This window comes from Pholcus phalangioides, unplaced genomic scaffold, assembly GCF_987345545.1.
Source record: "Pholcus phalangioides strain wild (caught in Gottingen) unplaced genomic scaffold, Ppha-v1.0 ptg000007l_1, whole genome shotgun sequence".
Classification (NCBI taxonomy): Eukaryota; Metazoa; Arthropoda; class Arachnida; order Araneae; family Pholcidae; genus Pholcus; species Pholcus phalangioides.
The window spans coordinates 40,577,806-40,590,963 of NW_028301600.1; the positions used below are offsets into that span (position 1 = coordinate 40,577,806).

Here is a 13,158-nt window from a genome sequence, read left to right on the forward strand (position 1 = left end):
TTATCTGTTGTCTATTAACTATTTATTATGAAAGCATTTCTCTCTGGAAAATAAAGCTGACATCAGTATAGGGATTTAAAATTTTGGTAGCTGGGTGTAAATCATTCAAAGTGTTGATGGTTCTTCATAGCCAAGGGGACAGTTGCACATGTCAACATGTTGAGGTGGATACTCCATTTCATAGCCTAAGTTATACCATCAACTGGGGTGACTTTATCTCAAATTTCAGTACCTTTTGTTGAATTTAGCTTATTTATATGAGGTGAACTCCTGCATTATTTTTTTTTTTTTTTTGGTTTGAAACTTTTTCAGTAATGATGAGATCCCACCCCAATTTGTTTTATACCTTTTTCATTAAGTTCAATAAGTTATTCAGTTAGTTTTTTTATTTTTAACTTTTTTTTTTTTTGTTTTAGTGGGACAATGACATTGAGACAAAGCTGCCTTTGCAGAATAAAGCTGAATGTGTTTAGTGTTATTTTAATACATACAGTTTTAGTCAATTAAAAAAAAAATATTGATTTTTCAACTAAAATAAACAAAAAATTGTACAATATTATTGAAAATAACAAAACTTTATTAAGAAAATTCAAAGAACACAAAAGAAAAAAAAGAAAGAAACTAAGACTAGCCATCACAGAACTAAAAAACTTGAAAGAAAAATGCACTTCTAAAAATATATATATTTATATCGCTTTAGGAAAGAAAATCATTTCTGAAATAACAAATCCTGTCTTTGGTTTGTGTAGAGACACTAGAGGTGATATTTTCTTTGCCACTTTGCTCTACTCATATTGAAGGATGTCCATGAGACTTGGGCACGTAGTTGGAGGCAACTTATGACTGGGCCTTGATCATTAATTTCCATGAGAGAAGGGGGTTTACATTTTTTGTTGGTATGGCTGAATATTAGTTGAAAAGTACATTTTTGTGATAGAATGAAACATGTCATATTTTATAGTCATTCTTCTCAAGTGTCACACTTCTAAAGTGTTACCTATCTGAAGCCTTTACACATTTTAGTGAGGAAAACATTACTTACTTTTTGCTGAGATCTGAGATTGAACTTATGGATCCTAAGGCTTCCTTCATGATGGTTTATGAAAGCACCACCACTCAATGCTCTTAATTATCAATCGATTTATAGTAAATTCAATTTATTTGTTTTTTCAGATGAGAAAAATCCATTGTTATTTTTATTTTTAGAATTTCAAGATGAAATACTGAAATTAATAACTAACAGCATATGCTACAAATTGATTAAACTTTATACTGTCGAATTTTTATGGCTACAAATCAGGATGATGTTTAGTTGCACAGCAAAAAATCATCAAAAGTAGAATCTTTGCTTACGTTTAGAAAATAGGATAAAAGCAATATAATTCTGTGATCTTTTATTGCCAACTACATCTGTTCATGAGCATCTACCACTACCCTTTCGCTGTCTCTGTTTGCTCATCAAACCACTTTCTCTATTCATTTAAAATAACTAGTTATAAATTTAAAGTCTGTTCAGAGGGTACCATGGCAAAAAGAGACTTTTATGCTCGCCAACATCAGGAAAGAAATTAGTAATCAGATGAGAAGTCTACTAATTTAATTTTCAAAAATATCAACGTTCTTGAAGCTGTCACAGTCTAAATTTCAATTAATTAACTTCTAACATATCCACTCATCAGTGCACTGAAATCTTGTGCAGTAATTTGTTTATTACATGGCAATTACTGTCTCGAGACTTCAAAGTCTTTTATATACAGTTAAACTTGGTTAAGTAACAGTCCAAAGTACTGCAAAAAAAATCAAATTATTGTGTATTAAATATAAACCGGAATTTTCCTCCCAAAGGCGGTAGGGTCCTGGCAAACTTGTGTCTTACTACTTCTTGTCTTCTGCAGCAACTCGTGTCTATACTCTGTAGCACAATGAGCAAGCAAGAGGTGCATGCATCTGTTGCACAGCACATTATTCTAAAATTTCCGACTAAAGAAGGCATAAAACCGTCTAAAAGTTTAAGGAGGCTAAGGTAAGAAACACTCTGCAAACCTCAAGTGTATGATTGTCATAGAAAAATTGTAGTAGTACAAGATGCAGTCGAAAATGAACCCCACCACTGATGAGCATCATTCATGCTGTTTGCAAATTATTGAAACAGATGGCCATATAAAGATATGAAAAGTAGCATCAACAGTTAGTACAGTATTAGCTAGCTATGGGGGAGAGCTCAATCTATCATTGAGGATGTCCTGTATTCTGGGAATACCAAAAAGTGTCTGCTAGGAGAGTTTCTTAAATTCTTTTCCATGACAATGCAAGGCTTCACACTGCTACATTAACAACTGTTAAGCTATAGATGGTTCATTGATCAGCTCTGGAACATTCTCCCTACAATCTGGATTTATCCCTCTTTCAAGTACCATTTGTTTGGATCTCTTAAAGAGGCGTTGGGAGGACAGCGCTTTTTGATGATATTGCAGGAGTGGAGGAGTGGTGCACAACTGGCTCTACACACACATCTCTCTTTTCTTTCTTCAATGAAATTGTTAAGAAACTGTCAATTTGTGTTAGGAAAAGTGTATTTCAAAGTCTGAAGATTATATATAAAAGTAATGTATTGCTTTCTTATTCCTTCAAGAAATTATTATAAAAAAAAATTCTGGTTTATATTTGATTTGCCACCATATCAATACCTGATCAGTGAAATGATGACAAATTGCTACAAATAACAAGTGGTGTTGGCTGCTACTTTTTTTTATTGTAAAATTTATTGACTGTTTAATGATTAACAAAATCGGTTTGTAATCGTCTATGGTGAAACTGGTTCCCAATCATTTGGGTGGGATTAAGGCGATCTACATATGAGTAACCATGCATCCCACATTTTACATATCAGTGCCATTTTTCTGTATTATCCAGCTTTCAGCGGAGAAAAGCCATGAATCCCCACCTACAGGTAGTACACAATTTCAGTGTCTTCTATCTGAACAGTGTTGAAACGGCCCTGGTATCAATTAACATTGAAAATTTTAAAATCAGCATTGTGTTTTTTATACAGACAAGTCAGTTCAGAAATATGTCACTAGTTATCAAGCCCTTTTATTGGATTCATGGAGCACAGATAAATGTAGATCATTTGGTTTGCCCATTTTTTAATCATTGACATCTAATTTTTTTTAAGTAAGTTGTAAAATAAAAAATTCAACAAAAGTGAAAAAAGATTCTAACATACCTTTTGGAATAAAATGTTTGCCCCTTTCTGGAGTCTGACATACTTGTTGTACTTTATTGAAAAGGTCATGTAACCTGGATTCTTCATAAGGACTCTCAATATTTTTTCACATGTTGCTCAACAGACAGAATTTTGTGTTTCTGTTCAAGTCTGATGCTAAAGTAGATAAAAATGTCACCTTACATGCTGAAATATACATCAGAATTTCTTAACATTTATTTGTCTTTCCAGATTTATTGTTGTACAACTTAGAGGATTTTTTCAGAATTTTCCATGTTTGTATTAAAGTCATGATTTTTTTACCCCTTTAACTTCAACTTATCCAAAACATTTAGAAAAATCTGATAAAAAAAGGTGGCTTATACATTAAATTAGACAGAAAACTGAAGTGGGGTTTGTAAAATTTTGAATAATACAAATATTAACCATGTTCATATTAACAGTTTTACTGTAAGTGGGGTTTTTTTGTGGTCTGCCAGTATGTTTTGCTGCTTGAGGCACATTGTGGTTTCTTCTAGATATTCAGCCCATCTGAAAGAGTTGAGTTATGTATTTTCATCCCTTATGGATTTTTGTTTATAAGTTTGAATAATGTATATAGTTAGGTTCCAGCAAAAAAGTTTTCAAAACTGGAAGCTTTGTTTAAACTCAGGAAATAGAGGAAAAAATGAGTGGAATTTATTGCTCCTTTAAAGAAAAGTCTATTCAAACATCTGTCACCTTTTTGTCTTTTTTACTTTTCAAAACAGTACATCTCTACTCTCTTCATTTGAAGAGAATATAAAAAAGGGATTGAGATAAGGTCAATGAAATTTTTTTTTCTTCTAACTGCATCCTTTGATTACCGAGAAAGAGAGTTTATATGAATTTCTTCCCACTAGATTAAGATGAGTTAACTTGCCCATGTCAAGAAGGCAGTTAAAGGCTTCTCAGTTTCTCTTATAGACAAACCACGGGGACCAATCCACTCTCTAATGCCTCATCATTTTCTAACAACTTTATATTACGATATGATGGAGGTAAGCTGGGAGCTTGTTTTTTTTTACTGTTTGCAGATTTACTGCACATCTTTACATTGCAGGGTATCAATTTATTTGGTTTTCAGAGGCTGCCTGGTGACATTTTTCAGTATTATATAAATTAAATCTGTTGAACATCCTTATAACAATGAACCAAATATATGTATAGTATTTTAGTTATTTTTTTACTAAGGATTGATATTTTTAGATAAGATTGACTACGCATATCATGTCATTTTATATTTTAACATAATGAAAGTAGGTAAAATTGTAGTCATTTGGCATAAAAAAAATATCTAATAGAAGTTAAGCAGCACACAGCTCTCATACAGAGCAACATTATAACTTACAACCAATAAAACATTGCACATACATACTTGCCAGCTGTTATGATTTTATTGTATTTAATACGATTATACTCTTTTGCTTCTAAAAGTATGATTTTTTACTGAATCTGTAATATTGACGTTTTCCTGCTTATGTCGCAAACTTGTTGGTGTTAGAATCATCTATGGTCCATCGTCGCATCACTCCACTGAACCTAGCCAAAAATTCCTGCGTGGTGAGAAACGGTGGAACACTGCTGGGACTTTTTGCAGCACTTTTACTGATGCGACTTATGCGCCGAAACGATGTCTCTAGCCACCTCTGTGTTAGACAGTATACTGAGTGATGCACCAATCCTTGAGCATGCATTTGATGGATCAATATTTTTCCGAAATTTGAATGCCATCCTAATCCTTTATGGTTTCAGGAATTATATAGTGTTTTGTTTTTTTTTAATTCAGGCCGAATTTTGTAAATGAACTTGAGCCAAAAATTGAGTTCATAATTCAAGCATTTTTGATAGATTTACAATAATAAACCATTATTTTCTTGATATTTGAGTATCGTCTAAATTTCACCATGCCTGAAATATAGAATTACTTTTTATTTAGTTTTTTTGGGTAGACAGTTTTCAGGATTTTCGACAAAAAATAATGCGATTCCAGTGCGATATTCAGGGCCGTCTTAAGAGCATCATGGGCCCCCGGACCAAATGGTTTTTCTGAGGCCCTACCTGGTAAATTCTAGTAAATTTTAATCAGATCTCATTTTTATGAGGTCCCCGTGCCGTGCCCGGGTATCCCATGCATTAAGATGGCACTGGTGATATTATTCTATTATATAAAAGTCTATTAATATTAATCATTCAGGTGACTAGAATGTTAAATTTTGAGTTATGAATATCGGATGATTTTCAACACTTTAGCATCCATCTAATGAATTTTCATTTTTTTTTTATGCTTTCACGTGATCAGGGGACTGTGTCCCAGTGAGTGAAATCATATTTTATTTTAGATTTAAAAAAATAGCGCAAAAATGTCAAAAGATAGACAAGAAGACAAGAGAACAAATTTGATGATTATTTTACATGATTTCTTCCTAATAAATTTTAGTATGGGGTACCCCCTTCTCCTCCCCCCATAAATTGAAAAACAGGCCGCATTACATAGGCCGTATTTAAGGGATAGAGTAAGATTTTTTTTTCTGAGGTTTTCAGGTCTGCACATATATAATCACTCCTGTGAGTAATTTGCACATTCCGCTGCAATAACAAAATCAACCAATGATTGCTGACTTGACTGACTGAAAGAAATGTTTTTAGCACTCGATACTTACATTCCTTACCTATGAGAAAAACAAAAAATAAATAAAAATACAAAACACCTCATACCAATTCACAATTATATACAGTTATATTTCTTCAGTGTGCTTGATAACTTTTCATAACTCACAGCTTTAGTGAAAATATCACTAATCATTTTATCAGAATTAACAGGATGAAATTCAACATATTTTTCGCAAATAATACCTTTAACAAGATTGAGTCTCAAGTTTATATGTCTAGTTTCTACTGATGATTTAGCCATATGTAACCAATCTATATTGCTTTTACTATCTGAATACAATGGTACAGGTTTTTCAAGAAAACAGGGACACTGAAAGTTCAGACATAACATTTGTAATCCATGTTATTATATTATTTCCAACTAATCAATGATTCCCCTACCATAATCATCCCACCTGAAAATGATTTTCCGTTTTTGGCATTTCCCCCAATTATCACTCCATGCATTCCAAATTCCAAAATCAAAAATCACTGTCATGCAACAATACTTTGTTTTTAGTTCCCTTTAAGTACCTCAGTACCTTTTTAGCCGTATCTAAATGTCATTTCTCTCAGGTTTATTGTTATATTCAGATAAAAAAACTTGTAACAAAAGAGAGGTCGGGTCTCATTTATTTTTCTATATAAAGCAATTCCCCCAATTAATTCTCAATAGTTTGACAACATCAACATAATCATTAAACGAATATATAACTTTATCATCACCCTTGATTATAGGTACTTTGATACTTACAATTTTCCATATTATACTTCTTTAAAAAATAATTGATGTATTCAGTTTGACGTAATATAATACCTTCATCATTTACCTGAACTTATATATTTAGAAATTTAGCTTAACCAGTATTATTTACAATATCAAAATTAAATTTAATCTTAGCAATTATTTCCTCATACTGTTTTTGATTACTGCTGAATACAGCTATGTCATCAACATATACGCATAAAATAAAAAATTATCACTATTCTGCAAAATGAAAATACGTTCATCTGATTCAAGTTGTTTCAAACCAATATTTGACAACACAGATTCAAGTTTTCCATACCAATCACAGCCAGATTAAGGTAGACTGTAAATGCGATGTTTTAGCTTACATACTTTACCTTCACCTGTAGTGTGTTCAAATCCAGGAGGTGGTAACATATATGCATTTTCCATTATATCACTATACAGGTATGTAGTTTTACATAAAAAAATTGGATGTGCAAATTCAATTATGCAATGATTGCAATAAGTAATCAGAATGAATCAATACACCCAGTGGAAGAATAAGATTCAGTATAATCTATATTTTTCACTTCATTGTGTGTGTGTACTCCGCTGCTACACCAACCATGCTCTGCTACCATAATCTGCATTTTTCACTTGATTGTAAACTGCTGCTACGAGTCTTGCTTTGTATTGCACTTTATCTGAAGAATTTGCTCTGCTACCATAATCTGCATTTTTCACTTGATTGTACGCTGCTGCTACGAGTCTTGCTTTGTATTGCACTTTATCTGAAGAATTTCGTTTCAACAAATATACCCATTTACTCTTCACTAAATTACAGTTCATCAGTTTTTCAACTACATCCCACACTGTTTTCCTATCTAATGGTTCTAGCTTATTTTTTATCATAATTAACCATTCATTCTCTTCATTGCAGTTTATGGCTGTATGAAAATTTTGAGATCGTTTTTCAGATACTTAATTTGCTTCAAATTTTTCTTTCAGCCTTTCCGATCTATGAGCTCCCATTTCAATGAAGCATTTCCCATCATCGGAAATTTTTAGTCTGTGCAATCCTCCATATTTTTCCTTGGTAGACCTCAAAGGTCATCCTGGCTTAATCACTTGTTTCACGTTCTGGTTTCTCTATCTCATTGCCATTACTATTCAGATCAAGCTGCACACTTTTGGTCTTTGGCAAAGAAAAGTTTGAGTTTTGAAAAATTCTCTGATATTCACAGGAATTTTGTCAAATCCATTTCTTTGTAAATACATACTACCTTGCATTGATTCATTAAATTGTACAGATCTCTCCTCTATAACTGTATGATTTGCTATATCATGTATCCAGTATCCCTCTTGCATAACCACTTATTGTCCCAATTTTCCCATGATATTCCAATTTATTACATTGCACCTTTATTATTCTTATGGCTTGTTCAGCCTTACCATTGCTTTCTGGATTGTACGGGATTGTTTTCTTATGTACTTCCATGCTTCTTCAAATAGTGTCCCATTTCTTGATTTACAAATTCTAGACCATTATCAATTCTTAAACGTTTAATTTTCTTATCCGTTTGATTTTCATACCTTTGCTTATGAATGATAAAATATCTAATTCACTTTTCTTACTCAAAAATATATAAAATACATACCAGAATAATCATCAACACACCTAAATAATACCCTGATTTATCCAATGACTCCACTGGAAATGGACTGCATAAATCAGCTTTTTTCAGCCACTTTGTTGAGCATTTTATCTCTTGTGGCCTTTGTATTTGTATGACCTAATTCTAAGATATGACCACTTTGATCATAAAAAATTACTTTATTATCTTTCAGAGTTAATTTGTAATATCACATGCCTCTGATCTAAATTTAGTTTGTGTGATCGAACCAATATATTCACTCATTTTTGACATGTAGTGATAATTGAAATGACACACTCTCTTGTGCTGCGATAAATATGTGTTGGGTTGAGCTGTTTGGTTACAATCAATGTACTGAATGAAAAATATTAGCACATTTGAATTCAAATTAATTTCAAAACGCCTATTACATTTAACAGCCTTCAATACCATTTTAGGAAACTTCTTATAAATGAATATACAATTCGATGGAAGTTTATATTTGAAACCTTTTTCCTTCGATGTAATTACTAACAACAAATTATTTCTGAGATTGAGCACATGCGTTACATTTTCAATTGTTAGTACTTGATCAAACTATTTAGCTTTCATGATACCAATACCTTTTGAATCAATTACAAAATTCTTACCAGCTAAATATACATTTCCTGACTAGAAATTAATGTCCTGGAACCATCTTATATTCTTCACCATATGATTTGAAGCTCGGCTATCCAAGATCCATACTTCATCAGTTCGATGATCCATAGTTGAGATTTGGAAGAGCACACTGTCCACTTTGCTCTTCACAGTTCTTGTCTGATGTACAGTTCACATATTTATTATCAGTTCTGAATTTCTGGAACTTTTTCTGGTCATACTGACGCTTCCTTGATAAAAATCCTTATGAATATGATTCAGTTTCCTGCACACATAGCAGGAAAGTCTCACTGGTTTTCAGACCTTCCTTGCACTGAAAGCTTTACCATCGTTTTGATTATTAGATGAGTGTTGACCGCTGCATTTTTCATTCTCGTAGGATTTCAAGGATCTCGTCCATGGATTTTACTCTTTGACTTTTGAGGAGCTCTCATATGCAAACAAATCGGCCCTTCATTCCACACACAGTGTAGAATACTAGCTCTCTTTGGGAGATCAGAAGACCTAGTGATGAGCATTTTGTTGAAAGTCCTCTGACGTGGGCAATGTAATCACTAATAAGCTCATTATCGTACATCTCTAAATTTTTCAGTTCATTAAGAGTGTTGATTTTGTGGTCTTCTGCCATACTGGTGAAAATTTTGTCCCACTAAGACTTCACATTTTGACTCTGTGAATTTTAGCGCCTGCTCGTCAGAGAGAGTCAACTTTATGTATGACACTGCATCTGTGTTATTCCACTTCCACTCAGTGAGGGCCTTGTCTTGCAAACCTTCAGGTTGAGGTTTGCTAATCACTCGAGTGAGTCTCTTTAAGCTTAGCACGGATTGCATCTTCATCTACCATATGTGACAGTTCGTAGCAATTAATTCCAGAACAGGCATTGAGAAACCTTTAAGATCCATGATGATGGCAAAAAAAAGCACTGAGTTACGAAACAACTCACACAACACAAAAACAATGTTTCCATGCTAGTTCCCCCGCAACTATGTTTCCATTAAAATTCTTTTATAATCATGTTTCCACAGAGATTTTATGTAACCACGCGCACGCTGTTCTACCGGAATCTGTAGTCATTTGGTGTGAAAAAAATATTTAATAGAAGTTAAGCAGCACACAGAGCAACATATACATTTATCTAACTCGCAACCAATGAAACATTGCATATGCAGGAAATCTCGGGCTGAGAAAAGGCCATCTATCTCATTGCATATGCAGTCGATCCCGCTCAGAATGACACTTTTTTTCTATATTGATAATGTTAACTTTTCCGGAATACAACACATAAGTTTTTTGCTATTCCCGCTCACAATGTTTGGAAAATTCACACAACTCAAGTAACAGGTTTTTTTCTCCCTTTAAACCAGCATACTTTTCACCTTTTCTTTCATGTAAAGAAACGAAAATGGTGATTGCGTGTGCTAGCATTGAACATTTCTTTTTCTTGTTGTTTCACTTGATCCAACAATAGTGTGAAGAGCATAATTGCCCTTACCACTGTTCAAATACACAAGGTTGATCAAAGTTACATATCTGAATAGGGAGACTAATAGATAAGAACTAGAAAAAGTTCTCAGCAGAGGTTACTTTTTTTTCTTTTGTGGTCTTATTCAAATTTGCCTCATTAGATCGATTCCAAAAAATTAATCTTTTCATAGTGGTGTTATAGACGACTGCATATGTGCACCACGAAAATCCCCAAGAGGATGTAAATACAGTATTTCTTCCTCTTTCTGTACTCTTCTCCCTATGAGGGAAAAAGTCATCAATCCGATGCCGGAACTCCCAACGCACAAGGGCGTAGCGAGGGGGGAGGACTTGGGGGTCTGATCCCCCCCCCCCAAAATGTGAGAAAATGACCGAAAGAAGGAAAAAGGATGGCCAAATCTATTGTTCTATCACTTTGGTCCCCCTCCCCCCCACTGAACGAAATTTCTGGCTATGCCCCTGCTACTGCAATACTGCACATGTAAACTGGGCTAATGTGACTTGAACACAAAACTCTTCTCTCATACTTCTCAACGCCCCCCTCAGTATGACTTGAACACAAAACGCCCCCCTCAGACTTCTCAGCATCCATGTTTGGAATCACTGGTCTACACAGATAGAATGTTTAAAAGCTATAATGCTGCATTTCCGGTCACTGGTCTGGTAAAATGTGTTGGAAATTCATGTCTCTCTAGCATTATTAATTTATTTTTGAATATCAGTGTGTGTGTGTGTGGCTTAGTAACATTTTTCACCATGTCCAAACGAAGTTCATACATTTATTCAAATCTAACAATGAAAAAATTATGGTTTACTTACGGATGCGAATGTTGATGAATAAGTAAAGAATAAATTCACATTGAATATTCTGATGAAAAGAATGAAACAGACTCTAAGGAAGCGACAAAGTTCTTTATTCTATTACTTGCAGAAGCTACTGACATGCTAGAAAAAAATAGCTGTTAAAGCTGGAAAATCGTGTCTTTCATTTAAATCAACTTGGTCATTTTGTGCGATGTTTAAGAGAATCCAAAAGAAAACAAACTAAAATTACAAATTTATAAATTAAATTGTTTTACGATTAGTTAGCGATTGTTTTCCATTTCATACATACACAACAACAAGGAAACTGTCATAGTAAGTGATATAGCATTCAATACATTTTTAGAATTATTAAGAATTTTTCATATGATGAATTGGATAATTCAAAGTTTTTGCTGTTCCCTGGAGCTTCAAGTTAACCAAGTTGAACTGTATATATGTTATGGTAAATAGAATAAATTCATTTATTTTGCACAATAACCGATAAAAATGTAGTCCTTATGTATACTAACTGATTTATCACATTTACTGTAACATATTCACTGAATAGCCATTGTAAACAGGTAAAATATATAAAATAACAAAATTTTTAAAAAAGTATTTGAATTATTTTTTTCACTTTCAGCTGTTTTTCTAATATTTGTGTTCCTCTTCCCACTATTAGCACCGATAATTGAGTTTCTACTGTACTTTCAATTAAAATGCATTGAAATATCTTTCCATTTTTAATCTTAGTGGAAATCATACCACAAATAAAAGTTCATATAGGCATGAATGAATGCCACAACTTTGCCACTGGACTTATCCCGTTGCCGAGATCTCTTTTAGCCCATCTTCGTGGCAGAGTCCAAAACACTTTATTTTGTGTCAAAAAAGAAAAGGAAAAAATAAGATATAAAATTTTTACATATTTTGCCCAGACAATTGGGTACTGTTGCGATTAACAAATTTTGTGGTGATTACAGACGAGATGGGTTGGGAGTTGGAGAAAAGTTCCGGGTTTAGTTAAGACAAGGGGATTAGGATGGAGGTATATTTTAAAACAATTATAGAGGGCCCATGCTATCTCATCTTTTATCTTACACTTGTCATATTATATACACAGGATACAAAAAAAAATATATAATCTTATCATGAATATGAAATATCCCTCAGAGCGAGTCATCTCGCAGTTCTAGTCAGTAAGTATGGGCTTGATGTATACAAGAGTACAGATTTCAATATCTGAAATGGATTATGGATTATAGAGATGTATTAATAATTGCACAGAATCACAATAAATTTGTTTACAAACTATACTCTATGCAACAAGCAACTCAATCTTCTGACATTTCCATCACACAACATACTGCCTATGTGATTTAAAATTTTGTATGTTAGTGGGGAAAGGATGTCGGAAGACACTGCATGTGTAAAATTATGAACATGCATATTTAAAATAAGTATTGTAAAATGGTCTCACCCTTACAAAATCGCCCTTGTATTTAGTGCTCAGTAGAAATGAAATTTTTGTAAATTAGAAATTGCAGTTAGTTTTTTTTTTGTGCACAGTAATTGAGGAAACTTTGTACTTTACATATTGCTTGATTGGTCATGTTTTGAGAAATTTCTTATTCAACAGATTCTCAAAACTGTCTGAATGAAGAGATATCAGTGTTTAAGAGAAGGGAAATTCATCTCTCTGTGCCCTCACAGGAACACGAACCGTGGTCTCTCGTTTGCCGGATAAGTGCTCTATTAACTAAGCTATGAAGACAGAATTCTTCCCCTTTGCAGCATATGTATGTGCTGAATGGCCGTCCCTGAAACACTGACATCTCTTCATTCAGCCAGTTTTCCAAATCTGTTGTATTATCAGGGGAGAGACATCTTTCTACATAAATTTCTTATACATATAATGGAGACCATCATGAAATCAAAAAACAAAA

General features: G+C 33.3%; 1 protein-coding gene across 3 annotated transcripts in view; it reads left to right on the plus strand.

The window, feature by feature from the left end:
• Positions 1–13,158, plus strand: part of LOC149085287 (autophagy-related protein 16-1-like) — an 83,155-nt gene that overhangs the window by 48,526 nt on the left and 21,471 nt on the right. The gene's annotated exons all lie outside the window — the stretch shown is intronic.